Below are 15070 nucleotides of genomic sequence, written 5' to 3'. Positions count from 1 at the left end.
TCTAGAACTCACCATTGGACACTTAGGTTTATTACTGATGATGATTCTAGAACTCACCATTGTTCCCTTAGTTTTATTACTGGTGATGATTCTAGAACTCACCATTGGACACTTAGGTTTATTACTGGTGATGATTCTAGAACCCACCATTGTTCCCTTAGTTTTATTACTGGTGATGATTCTAGAACCCACCATTGTTCCCTTAGTTTTATTACTGGTGATGATTCTAGAACTCACCATTGGACACTTAGGTTTATTACTGATGATGATTCTAGAACTCACCATTGTGTTTTGTGTCAAAAAGTGGGTTGGGCCTCTTTATATGTAAGGAGAGAACAGCATTGTCTTGTGTTGATCTACAAATCACTGATGCAGAAACGTCCTATGTATCTATCAATTTAGACTTACAAATTGCCAAACCCAGTCTCAGGCTTGAATAACACTGGATGCCCCTTCGGTTTCCACAGATTTGGGTAAAGCTTATTTTAGTTTTTTTGCGCCCTTTATGTGAAACAATTTACAGAGTCATGATCGGAGACATCTATGTTGATTAATATGTCTGTTTTTCTTAATATGTTTTGTCATGTCGTGTATTGTATGTGTTTGCCGTACTCATGCAGGGCTCATCTGTAAAACAGATCCTAGTCTCAGTATGACTTCAAAATAAAGGTGATATAAAATAGGAGAATTCATGACCCCTTTTTAATGTCGAACCTTGGAAGAGATCTTAAAAGAAATAGTACATAACACCACAGCTGTAATACACTGGGGTTAAACATGGATGTATTCAATAAGGCTTCGCTTTTCAACGTTATTTTTTACATCATTCCAACAACTTACATCCAATCACTAACATATGAATGTGTTATTTACGTCTCGCTGCATTCCAGGCCTATCCATCTGATCTCTGAGCATTTATCATAAGCCTTATAGGAGATGTAGACTCACACAACACATTGGTTAGGAGGTAATAAAGAGAGTATCAATCTACCTTTCTTTTCCCCTCCCAGAGCCCTTATTTTAATATCCATCACAGAGATTTTGCACAGCTGTGTTGAGAAGCGTTCTGTGGAACTGTTTCTATCGACAGTACATAGGGACAGAGCTAGTACACTGTCTTGAGAATGAATCTATGACTACCGTATGAAAACTTTACAATATGGGATATTTTACATTGAGATGGTGGTGCCATCTAACTGCCATAGCAGCATCCCTAAATGTAAATCAATTACTACAATAGTTTGAAGGATTTAATGAAACTCATTTGGAATCAGCCAGAAAGGCAAGGTGTTCTATTGTTAACTCCTATGATCTTATCTGACTGTCTTTCAATCATTGTCATAATGAAGCACTCGGGTGAGACTCATTATAGGGTTAGAATCCTTATAGGGCTTTAGACTCATTAAACGGATAGACTCATTATAGGATTAGACTCATTATAGACTCATTATAGGGTTAGAATCCTTATAGGGCTTTAGACTCATTAAAGGGATAGACTCATTATAGGGTTAGAATCCTTATAGGGCTTTAGACTCATTAAAGGGATAGACTCATTATAGGGTTAGAATCCTTATAGGGTTAGAATCCTTATAGGGTTAGAATCCTTATAGGGTTAGAATCCTTATAGGGCTTTAGACTCATTATAGGGTTAGAATCCTTATAGGGCTTTAGACTCATTAAAGTGTTAGATTCATTACAGGGTTAGAATCCTTATAGGGTTAGAATCCTTATAGGGCTTTAGACTCATTAAAGTGTTAGATTCATTACAGGGTTAGAATCCTTATAGGGTTAGAATCCTTATAGGGCTTTAGACTCATTAAAGTGTTAGATTCATTACAGGGTTAGAATCCTTATAGGGTTAGAATCCTTATAGGGCTTTAGACTCATTAAAGTGTTAGATTCATTACAGGGTTAGAATCCTTATAGGGTTAGAATCCTTATAGGGCTTTAGACTCATTAAAGTGTTAGATTCATTACAGGGTTAGAATCCTTATAGGGTTAGAATCCTTATAGGGCTTTAGACTCATTAAAGTGTTAGATTCATTACAGGGTTAGAATCCTTATAGGGTTAGAATCCTTATAGGGCTTTAGACTCATTAAAGTGTTAGATTCATTACAGGGTTAGAATCCTTATAGGGTTAGAATCCTTATAGGGCTTTAGACTCATTAAAGTGTTAGATTCATTACAGGGTTAGAATCCTTATAGGGTTAGAATCCTTATAGGGCTTTAGACTCATTAAAGTGTTAGATTCATTACAGGGTTAGAATCCTTATAGGGTTAGAATCCTTATAGGGCTTTAGACTCATTAAAGTGTTAGATTCATTACAGGGTTAGAATCCTTATAGGGTTAGAATCCTTATAGGGCTTTAGACTCATTAAAGTGTTAGATTCATTACAGGGTTAGAATCCTTATAGGGTTAGAATCCTTATAGGGCTTTAGACTCATTAAAGTGTTAGATTCATTACAGGGTTAGAATCCTTATAGGGTTAGAATCCTTATAGGGCTTTAGACTCATTAAAGTGTTAGATTCATTACAGGGTCAGGGTTAGACTTATTATAGTGTTAGATTCATTACAGGGTTAGAATCCTTATAGGGTTAGACTCATTATAGGGTTAGAATCCTTATAGGGTTAGACTCATTAAAGGGTTAGAATCCTTATAGGGTTAGACTCATTAAAGGGTTAGAATCCTTATAGGGTTAGACTCATTTTAGGGATAGACTCATTATAGGGTTACACTCAATTTGGGGTTGGGGTTAAGCTCATTATAGAGTTATGATCATTTAATGGTTTAGGGTTAGACTCATTATAGGGTTGGGGTTAGACTCATTATAAGGTTTAGACTCATTATAGGGTTAGACTCATTATAGGGTTAGAATCCTTATAGGGTTAGACTCATTTTAGGGATAGACTCATTATAGGGTTACACTCAATTTGGGGTTGGGGTTAAGCTCATTATAGAGTTATGATCATTTAATGGTTTAGGGTTAGACTCATTATAGGGTTGGGGTTAGACTCATTATAAGGTTTAGACTCATTATAGGGTTAGACTCATTTTAGGGATAGACTCATTATAGGGTTAGACTCAATTTGGGGTTGGGGTTAAGCTCATTATAGAGTTATGATCATTTAATGGTTTAGGGTTAGACTCATTATAGGGTTGGGGTTAGACTCATTATAAGGTTTAGACTCATTATAGGGTTAGACTCATTATAGGGTTAGACTCATTATAAGGTTTAGAGTCATTATATGATTAGGTTTAGAATCATTATAGGGTTAGGGTTATACTCATTATAGGGTTAGGTTTAGAGTCATTATATGATTAGGTTTAGAATCATTATAGGGTTATACTCATTATAGGGTTAGGTTTAGAGTCATTATATGATTAGGTTTAGACTCATTATAGGGTTAGGTTTAGACTCATTATAGGGTTAGGTTTAGAGTCATTATAGGGTTAGGTTTAGAGTCATTATATGATTAGGTTTAGACTCATTATAGGGTTAGGTTTAGAGTCATTATAGGGTTAGGTTTAGAGTCATTATATGATTAGGTTTAGACTCATTATAGGGTTAGGTTTAGACTCATTATAGGGTTAGGTTTAGACTCATTATAGGGTTAGGTTTAGACTCATTATACGGTTAGGTTTAGACTCATTATCGGGTTAGACTCATTATAAGGTTTAGACTCATTATAGGGTTAGGTTTAGAGTCATTATAGGGTTAGGTTTAGAGTCATTATAGGGTTAGGTTTAGACTCATTATAGGGTTAGGTTTAGACTCATTATAGGGTTAGGTTTAGACTCATTATAGGGTTAGGATTAGACTCATTATCGGGTTAGACTCATTATAAGGTTTAGACTCATTATAGGGTTAGGTTTAGAGTCATTATAGGGTTAGACTCATTATAAGGTTTAGACTCATTATAGGGTTAGGTTTAGAGTCATTATAGGGTTAGGTTTAGAGTCATTATAGGGTTAGGTTTAGACTCATTATAGGGTTAGGTTTAGACTCATTATAGGGTTAGGTTTAGACTCATTATAGGGTTACGATTAGACTCATTATAGGGTTAGGTTTAGACTCATTATAGGGTTAGACTCATTATAGGGTTAGGTTTAGACTCATTATAGGGTTAGGTTTAAAATCATTATAGGGTTAGGTTTAGACTCATTATAGGGTTAGGTTTAGACTCATTATAGGGTTAGGTTTAGACTCATTATAGGGTTAGACTCATTATAGGGTTAGGTTTAGAATCATTATAGGGTTAGGTTTAGACTCATTATAGGGTTAGACTCATTATAGGGTTAGGTTTAGACTCATTATAGGGTTAGGTTTAGAATCATTATAGGGTTAGGTTTAGACTCATTATAGGGTTAGACTCATTATAGGGTTAGGTTTAGACTCATTATAAGGGTTGGGGTTAGACTCATTATAGGGTTTGGTTTAGACTCATTATAGGGTTGGGGTTAGACTCATTATAGGGTTAGGTTTAGACTCATTATAGGGTTAGGTTTAGACTCATTATAGGGTCAGGTTTAGACTCATTATAGGGTTGGGGTTAGACTCATTACAAGCCTTTTTGGGTTAGAAAAGCATTGCCTACGGTATCTACATGACAGCCATCCATGTGAAGGTTACTCTCAGCAGCACAGATACTTGTATAAAAACAGAGTCATTTAAATGAAAACACTGCATGGGGGTTGTGATTTGTTTGTCTTTGAAGTTTTCACCTTTCCTAGAGAGAAAGAACGGTTCATTTAGCCATATTCTGCACAGATCTTTCTCCAAATTACACCATCTTCAAAACTATGCATTGGGCAGATTGAGCAATGAGCTACAACTTTTACAGTTTCAAAAAAGAACAGTTTGACAACGAAGAATTGTGAAAATAATGAATGAACGAATAATGAAAATAAAGTTTAAATGTCAATCAAGCAGAACATCTTTCCATGCTAACATTTCACTAGGCTCCAGAAAGAGCTATTTTGAGCCCTCGGCGAGACAACTCTGCTTCTCTCCCCTCTGGAGACAGAGCTGAACGGGGGAGACTAGTAGTAGACAGCTCCTGGATTACTTTACATGACAATATGATGGACAGGCCGTTCGGGCAGGCTAGTATTATCAGACTGAGCTGTGGCAGAGGAGAGATGGGGGAGGGGGAACACCTTCACCTTCCCAAAGAATGTATTTATCTGGCATCTTAAACGGAAGATTGATGGAGTCACTCCAGAAATGTTGTTCTCTATCCCCAAAACTGTGATTTGGGTGTCCATGGATATACATGAAGAGATATTTCTTAAAGCCTTGCAAGCTGGACTTGCAAAGCGACACAATCTTGGTAACCCCAGTCTCTATCTCTCTTGGTTTCATGGAGCTACGACAGACTGGCAGACAGACAGGTTTATTGTCAAGATCTATTCAGTCTTCCTTTAAAAGATCTACAGCCTAGAAGTTTCCTTATCTAGTTGTCACAAGAGGAATAATGGTAGATTTCTCATCACTGAGTAATGACTGTGGTCTTCAGAGCTGGGGCAGAGAAGATTCCTGCTGATAAGAATGAACCATTTTAAAAATAGCTAATTATTATTGTCTTTTTGACATTTTAGCTCAGATAAGACTAATACATTGTCAATGTCTTAATTCTTCGGTCAAATTTGTAAAAATCGAATTTAGTCCCAATGTACAGTAAATGCATCAATCATATATCAATCCCGAGGTAAAATAAATCAAACATTTCAAAGTTATGAGATTTTTTTTTTTTGCTTTTGTGCAGTTGCATTATTTTCTGGATAGAAATTTTAACACGGTGAGATAATAATAAAAAATAATTTATGTTTTTAATATGAGAAAGAAAACGTCAAGATATTCCATAGATGCATCACTAAGAATGACCAACACAGAAGTGATGTCACAAAAAAATTGGCATGAAAATCCTTTACATCGTGTCACGTCAGTTCATGTGATAACACTCTGAGTACCTCTAGAGGGCAGTGAAGAGACATGTCAGTTAATTACACATGAAATACTACCAGCGCCAATATAAATATCAGGATCATTTGAACATCTAATGCTAAAGAGTAAAATTAACAAATGTTTGATAACATTTGCTTTATTCAAACTTTTGATTGGATAGTCAAACAACCCTTCAAATCTATTTTTATTCGTCACAAACACAAGTTTGTTTGGTAGCTATTGAAAGTGGTAAATAGTATTAGTTCAGAATATAATTTAAAAAATTTATAGGAAAGGGAATAGCAATCATTTTCGAGAAACCATTGGCTTGGTAAGCCTTTTTTTTAACATCTATGCATTTGGAGAGGAAAAATAGTAGTCTAGCACAGCAGGATTAAACGAGACGTGTTTGTTGTGTTAGCTAAAGAGTCGATGAAGACTATACTGTTAACAATAAAATACACATAATTGATACCCTTGACTGTGTTTCTCTGTTTGATGTTGAACATGCCCTACCAGACAGTCATTATGTATGTGTAAATGTTTATCGTTCTAAATCATTGTGGAAGTTAGGCTACTGAAGAAATATAGACGCGATTTAAATTTAAAAAACAATTATAGTTCAAGTTGTATTTGTCACAAGTACAGTGAAATTCATAACTTGAATGCTCTACCCAACAGCGCAGTAATCAATATCAAAATAGCATAGCCAATACAAATGAAGCATATAATAAAGACAAGCACAGTGCCAATAACACGAGTACAATGTCCAGGGCTACTGGAGTGTTTCAGGTACATATGTAGATATAGTAGGGTATTAGAGAACGTGACTGGTAGCAGGATTATTATTCATAATAATAATAATAATAATGATAATACTACTAATAATAATAATCATATAAAAAAATATATATAATATAATTTAATATATATATATATGATAATAATAATATAATATATATGATATCAATAGTATAATATACTGCATATGATAATAATAATAATACAATATAATATATATGATGATAATAATATAATATAATATATATGGTAATAATAATATAATATAGTAGATATGATAATAATAATATAATAACATATATATGATAACAATAAGATAGTATATTATATATGGCAATAATAATATAGTACATATGATAATAATACTATAATATAATAAATATGAGAATAATAATATGATATAATATATTTGATAATATAATATAATGTAATATATATGATAATAATAATATAATATATATGAACATAGTAATATAATATATATGATAATAATAAAATAATAAAAAAATATTATAATAATATCATATAATAAATACGATAAGAGGAAAAAGGAGGACCATTCACAACCACATTTTGAAGCTTGCAACGGAAGTCTCAGATATTGTTTTGGACACTGTTGATATAGCTTCACCAGCTATAAAACCATGAACCAATATAAAACCAGCTACTTATGAATTGGTGGACTTGTAAGAGGCAACACCAGACACAGTTAAAATTGCACATCCAAGTAGAACACTCAGACGTCATACTTAACTACCATTGAAGAATAGTTGAATTACCACAACTAAGGACAGGACAACTAAGCACTGGTGTACATTTGAATGAATGCAACACTAAGAGACTGTAGATGTGTTATGATCACTAAGGTGTAGATCTAAGAACTTAAGCGTTATCAATCTCTGTTAGCCTACACTGCCTACACCATATAATTTATCCGAAAAGCTTAGAAGACTCAACACGTCTTTCTAAGAGTAAATTCAGACATGTCTTGTAAGTCAGAAAATCATGGAGGAATCAATCTTGGATAACCTGCTGTGAATAAAATGTGAATAGCCTCCAGTTGCTCAAACAAGGAATAGACCTACGGTTCGTTTTTATAATAATAATCGCCCTCTACAATAACAGTATGACATCGCCTGCTATGTAAAAATGTAAATGCTATATGGTAGTGACTATGTTGCCCATGTGAATCCCCTCAATAAAATGAGCATGGATAGCCTAGTGCATGTCCCTTTCGAGCATGGAGCGTGTGGGTACTGTGTTTACTGTACAGCATATGTGTTACTCAAGAGCACTAATCAGTCCCTATATATCAAATAATGGACCTGCTGACAATGCTTTTGTAAAAAAGGGATAATGCCCCTGAAGTTGAAAGGATAAACGCTGCATTCCAGTCGCTGTGTGCATTATCCATAATGCAATTTGACCAGGGAGGTCCGCTTTAATTATGAAACTCATTAACCGTCATTAGGGTTAGCAGTGTGGTTAAGATTAGGTATAAAATCAGATTTTTATGACTTTGTGGCTGTGCCAGCTAGTGACCGCTCTGCTAACCTGCTCATTCAACGTGCAGTCAAAAACTCACCTGCCGAAAAGTATGCGGAAGCCTAGTTTACACAGCCTACTTAAACACGAATTTGAAAAAAGTATACCAATGGTGACCACGCACAGGTTGAATAACTCATGACCGACAATAATGGTCATGAGACAGCTATGGTTGAATAGTCTATTCAATAATACCCTATAGGCTGCTTGAAGAAAACACAGTATAAATGTTTTGAAACGTGTCGTGATCATAACTATAATGACATGTACTATAACGAGATGAATGTTGTTGTTTTTGTACACGATAGATTTTGGACTGACCAAATCCGATGCGTAAAAACAATGACTCAATGGGTGTCTCGTTTTAACGCTGAATGTGATTATTGTGTTTTTAATTTTTTAAATCTATAAGTTGTTTGATAACATTGTTATGGTGCCATACCTGCAATCCTGTAACTGAGCGACGCGAATCAACTGCGATGTGGCATCCGGTCCGTAGGAATATAGCCTACAGTTTGCGTAAATTGATGGTCAATTTGGCTTCCTATATTTGACCATTATCATAACATTATTTTCCTCTAGATCGGTTGAATACTTTCCTTTTAAATGTACCTATAATTTTCATATGAGATGATACCGTAAAAACTTGTAGGATTGTATTCAGAATGAAATAAACTAATATTAGAAATGGATGATGTTACCTGTCTTTACTTGACACTAGTGATAGTAATGTTGACCTTCTATCCCTTGAAACAGAATATGGAAAATCAATCGCAATTCCCGTCACGTAGCGACATCAGTGCTTTAGAAGAAGAAGTGCCATAGAATTACACTGAAGTGGAAAAGTGGAGAAAAAAAGATCCTCTTCTGGTAGCGGGAATCAAACAAAAAACACACATCAGGGTAGGGTTATCCACTACAGCAAATGATCCATGTCCTAAAAAAGTCTATGGTCCACATGCGAGAGGCAAAGGCAATGATTGCAGAATATTTTTTTGTAACTCAAAGAGCCTATGTAATTCCTCTTCAGATATCGTGGGTTAACTGTGGTTCAATCGCGGGCGGCAGGAGAGATGCTGATGGTCCAAGTCGCTTGATTTACATGAAATAGCCCTGCGTGTGTTTTAAAATGTTCTCTCTTGCAACAAATGGTGCAAATCGCTTGTATGGAAGACCGTTTCATTGATCATGTGTAACAGCGTTTTAACAAATGCGCATAAACTTCCATCCAAGAGCGCACAAAAATTAAACAGTTTGGTACGATTACTGAAAACTTCAGCTTTTTCGGCACAGTTTTTTTGTAAAGGTTATTATTCAGCAACAAAAAATAACATATAAATGGGCTGTAGCCTGGGTAGTGTTCTGTCCCCCAACGGAGTTTGATGAAAGTGTTCCTTAGTGCGGTATCACTTACAGCGGGGCTGAAATAGACGTTATGCTGTATCTGTGTGCTAAGCTGTGCCTAGTTGTCTCAGTAGTATTGCATGAACCCGGTCCCTTAGTACTGCCCACCTCTCTGCCTCCAACTGACATCACTGTGGGAGGAGGGGCCTACAATACATATTACAGAGCCCATCCTCTCCAATCCTCTTAAAGCTGCACTGCCGATGAGCTCCCTGCATTGAGTTTTAGCTGGATGTCGAGTCTTGTGTTGACCACTACAAACACCACAAGATGCATCGGCTCTGCTGAAACCTGGCTCCAATAACTGCCTGAGAAAGAGGGGGGACTGCACTAGCTTACCCTAACTCCCCACATTGACTCCCACACATTTACTCTGCACCAGTACCCCCCCTGTACATCGCCCAGCTGCTGTTATTTTACTGCAACTCTTTAATCATTTTTATGTTTTATTTTTTTACTTATCTATTTCTTACCTAAAACATATTTTTCTTAAACTGCATTGTTGGTTACGGGTTTGTAAGTAAGCATTTCACTGTAACGAGAGAAAGATGGGGGCACTGCACTAACCTAGACTGGCTCCAATACCCACCTGAGAAAGAGAGGGCACTGCACTAGCCTAGCCTGGCTCCAATACCCACCTGAGAAAGAGAGGGCACTGCACTAACCTAGCCTGGCTCCAATACCCACCTGAGAAAGAGAGGGCACTGCACTAGCCTAGCCTGGCTCCAATACCCACCTGAGAAAGAGAGGGCACTGCACTAGCCTAGCCTGGCTCCAATACCCACCTGAGAAAGAGAGGGCACTGCACTAACCTAGCCTGGCTCCAATACCCACCTGAGAAAGAGAGGGCACTGCACTAGCCTAGCCTGGCTCCAATACCCACCTGAGAAAGAGAGGGCACTGCACTAACCTAGCCTGGCTCCAATTCCCTATCGGAAACACTAAGCATAAAGTTGCTCTTAAAGTTGCTCATACTGTATACCTCAGTTATAACAATGTAATAACATTATAATAATATGCAGTTTCGTGGTAATGTCTCTGTTATCGCAAGTGTGTTTTTAAAAAATGCTTTTAAACAGTAAATACAGTCCCTAATCAACTTGGGTGATTACTCACCTCGAACTGGACAAAGTCGTTTTCTTTAATGAGTCGGGCGGGAAGGATATACTCCAAACATCCGAACAGACCCTCATCCCGTCATTCGCTGGAGAAGGAAAAGAGATTTGTCAAAAAGAGATCAGGGTGCCTTGTGAGGATCAGGTAATGAATGGCTAATCTGCCTTTTCCCTCCGTACTGCTGGCTAATGTTCAATCGCTGGAAAATAAAAGGGACGAAACGAAAGCACATATATCCTACCAACGGGATACTAAAAACGGTAATGTTTGGCTGAACGACATACATACTGAATAACATACAGCTGGCTGGATAGAACAGCAGCCTCTGGTAAGACACGGGGCGGGGGCCTATGCATATTTGTAAACAACAGCTGGTGCAGGATATCTAAGGAAGTCTCAAGGTTCTGCTCGACTGAGGTAGAGTATCTCACGATAAGCTGTGGACCACACTATCTACCTAGAGAGTTTTCATAAGTATTTTTTGCAGCTCAATAAGCTGTATACCGACATAAGCAAACAGGAAAACACTCATCCAGAGGTGACGCTCCTAGTGGCCGGGGACTTTAATGCAGGGAAACTTAAATCAGTTTTACCTAATTTCTACCAGCATGTTAAATGTGCAACCAAAGGGAAAAAACTCCAGACCACCTTTACTCCAGACACAGAGATGTGTACAATGTTCTCCCTCGCTTTCCATTTGGCAAATCTGACCCCCCCCAAAAAAATCTAGATCAACTGTACTCTACACACAGAGACACGTACAAAGCTCTCCCTCGCCCTCCATTTGGTAAATCCGACCACAATTCTATCCGTCTGAATCCTGCTTACAAGCAAAAATTAAAGCAGGAAGCACCAGTGGCTCTTTCTATAAAAAAAAGTGGTCAGATGAAGCAGATGCTAAACTACAGAAATGTTTTGCTAGCACAGACTGGAATATGTTCTGGGATTCCTCCGATGGCAATGAGGAGTACACCACATCAGTCACTGGCTTCATCAATAAGTGCATCGATGACGTCTTCCCCAAAGTGACAGTACGAAACCCAACCAGAAGCCATGGATTACAGTCAACATTTGCACTGAGCTGCCACTTTCAAGGAGCGAGACTCTAACCTGGAAGCTTATAAGAAATCCTTCTATGCCCTCCGACGAACCAGCAAACAGTCAAAGCGTCAATACAGGACTAAGATTGAATCGTACTACACCGGCTCTGACGATCATCTGATGTGGCAGGGCTGGCAAACCATTACAGACTACAAAGGGAAGCACAGCAGAGAGATGCCCAGCAACACAAGCCTACCAGACAAGCTAAATAACTTCTATGCTCGCTTCGAGGCAAGTAACACTAAACATACATGAGAGTATCAGCTGTTCCGGACGACTTTGTGATCACGCTCTCTGCAGATGATGTGAGTAAGACCTTCAAAAAATGTCAACATTTACAAGGCCGCAGGGCCAGACGGATTACCAGGACATGTACTCCGAGCATGCGCTGACCAACTGGCAAGTGTCTTCACTGACATAATCAACCTCTCCCTGTCTGAATCTGTAATACCAACACGCTTCAAGCAGACCACCACAGTCCCTGTGGCCAAGAACAGTAAGGTAACCTGCCTAAATGACTACCGACCCGTAGCACTCACGGCTGTAACCATGAAATGCTTTGAAAGGCTGGTCATGGCTCACATCAACACCATTATTCTAGAAACCCTAGACCCACTCCAATTTGCATACCGTACCAACAGATCCACAGATGATGCAATCTTTTTTGCATTCCACACTGCCCTTTCCCACCTGGACAAAAGGAACACCTGTGTGAGAATGCTATTCATTGACTACAGCTCAGCTTTCAGCCACATATTTCCCTCAAAGCTCATCACTAAGCTAATGTCCCTGGGACTAAACACCTCCCTCTGCAACTGGATCCTGGACTTCCTGACGGGCCACGCCAACGTGGTAAGGGTAGGTGACAACACATCCACCACACTGATCCTCAATACGGGGTTCCCTCAGCGGTGCATGCTCAGTCCCTTCCTGTACTCATGACAGTATTCATGACAGTACTCAGTACTGTACTCATGACTGCACGGCCAGGCATGACTCCAACATCATCATTAAGTTTGCCTAAGACCACAGTGGTAGGCCTGATCAACGATGAGACAGTCTATAGGGAGTAGGTCAGAGAGCTTACCATGTGGTACCAGGAAAACAACATCTCCCTCAAAGTGATCAAGACAAAGGAGATGATTGTGGACTACAGGAAAAGGAGGACCGAGCACACCCACATTCTCATCGACGGGGCTGTAGTGGATCAGGTTGAGAGCTTCAAGTCCCTGGCGTCCACATCACCAACAAACTAACATGGTCTAAGCACACCAAGACAGTCGTGAAGAGGGCACAAGAAAACCTATTCCTCCTCAGGAGACTGAAAAGGTTGGGCATGGATCCTCCAAATGTTTTACATCTGCACTATCGAGAGCATCAGACTAGTTGTATCACTGCTTGGTAGAGCAACTGCTCGGCCTCCGACCGCAAGGCACTACAAAAGGTAGTGTGAACGGCCAAGCTTCCTGCCATCCAGGACCTCTATTAGGTGGTGTCAGGCGAAGGCCCTAAAAATTGTCAAAGACTCCAGCCACCCTAGTCATAGACTGTTCTCTCTGCTACCGCACGGGGTACTGGAGAGCCAAGTCTACACTACCGTTCCAGAGTTTGGGGTTACTTAGAAATTTCCTTGTTTTTTGAAAGAAAATCCATTAAAAAAACATCAAATTGATCAGAAATACAGTGTAGACATTGTTAATGTTGTAAATGACTATTGTTACTGGAAACGGCTGATTTTTTAATGGAATATCTACATGGGCGTAGAGAGGCCCATTATCAGAAACCATTTCTCCTGTGTTCCAATGGCACGTTGCGTTAGCTAATCCAAGTTTTAATTTTAAAAGGCTAATTGATCACCTGTCTCAACATCAACAGTGAAGAGGCGACTCCGGGATGCTGGCCTTCGAGGCAGAGTTCCTCTGTCTTGTGTCTGTGTTCTTTTTCCCATATTTTTTCTTTATATTGGCCAGTCTGAGATATGGCTTTTTCTTTGCTACTCTGCCAAGAAGGCCAGCGTCCCGGAGTCGCCTCTTCACTGTTGACGTTGAGACGGGAGTTTTGCAGGTACTATTTAATGAAGCTGCCAGTTGAGTACTTGTGATGCGTCTGTTTCTCAAACTAGACACTCTAATGTACTTGTCCTCTTGTTCAGTTGTGCACCGGGGCCTCCTATTCCTATTTCTATTCTGTTTATAGCCAGTTTGCGCTGTTCTGTGAAGGGAGTAGTACACAGCATTGTACAAGATCTTCATTTCCTTGCCAATTTCTCGCATGTAAAACGAGTCCTATATTGACATAACCTGAAAGGCCGCTCAGCAAGGAAGAATCCACTGCTTCAAAACTGCCATAAAAGGTCAGATTACGGTTTGCAACTGCACATGTGGACAAAGATTGTACTTTTTGGAGAAATGTCCTCTGATCTGCTGAAACAAAAATAGAACTGTTTGCCCATAATGACCATCATTATGTTTGGAGGAAAAGCTTGCAGGCTAAAGAACACCATCCCAACCGTGAAGCACAGGGGTGGCAGCATCATGTTGTGGGGGTGCTTTGCTGCAGGAGGGACTGGCGCACTTCACAAAATAGATGGAAGAGGAAAGGAAATGATGTGAAAAAATTGAAGCAACATCTCAAGATATCAGTCAGGAAGTTAAAGCTTGGTCGCAAATGGGTCTTCCAAATGGACACTGACCCCAAGCATACATCCAAAGATGTGGCAAAATTGCTTAAGGACAACAAAGTCAAGGTATTGGAGTGGCCATCACGAAGCCAAAATTCACCCAATTTATTGTGGGAAACTTGTGGAAGGCTACCTGAAACATTTTGACTCAAGTTAAACCTATTTAAAAGCAATGCTACTTAATACTAATTGAGTGTACAGTATGTAAACTTCTGACCCACTGTGAATGTGATGAAAGAAATAGAAACTGAAATAAATAATTCTCTCTGCTATTATTGACATTTCACATTCTGAAATTAAAGTGGAGATTCTAACCTAAGACAGGGAATTTTTAGTTGGATTAAATATCAGGTATTGTGAAAAACTGAGTTTAAATGTATTTGGCTATAGTGTATGTACATTTCTGACTTCAACTGTAGATATTCATTTTTTTTTAAATCAGTTCTTTCCAGCTACAATAGTAATTCACGATAT

The 15070-nt window shown here is 38.5% G+C and overlaps 1 protein-coding gene across 1 annotated transcript in view; it reads right to left on the bottom strand.

Annotated features, from left to right (window-relative positions):
- The window catches only part of LOC123993753 (protocadherin-11 X-linked-like), a 47548-nt gene extending 37810 nt beyond the window's left edge, over positions 1-9738 (bottom strand). Inside the window, exon 1 of the mRNA XM_046296206.1 lies at positions 8997-9738. The gene's annotated coding sequence lies outside the window, so the exon portion shown is untranslated. The remainder of the gene's footprint in view (positions 1-8996) is intronic.
- Positions 9739-15070: the final 5332 nt, after the last annotated feature.

The sequence above is a fragment of the Oncorhynchus gorbuscha genome, linkage group LG13 (assembly GCF_021184085.1).
Source record: "Oncorhynchus gorbuscha isolate QuinsamMale2020 ecotype Even-year linkage group LG13, OgorEven_v1.0, whole genome shotgun sequence".
Taxonomy (NCBI): Eukaryota; Metazoa; Chordata; class Actinopteri; order Salmoniformes; family Salmonidae; genus Oncorhynchus; species Oncorhynchus gorbuscha.
Note: the sequence above shows the minus strand (reverse complement) of the source record. Positions and strands in the feature narration are given on the sequence as shown.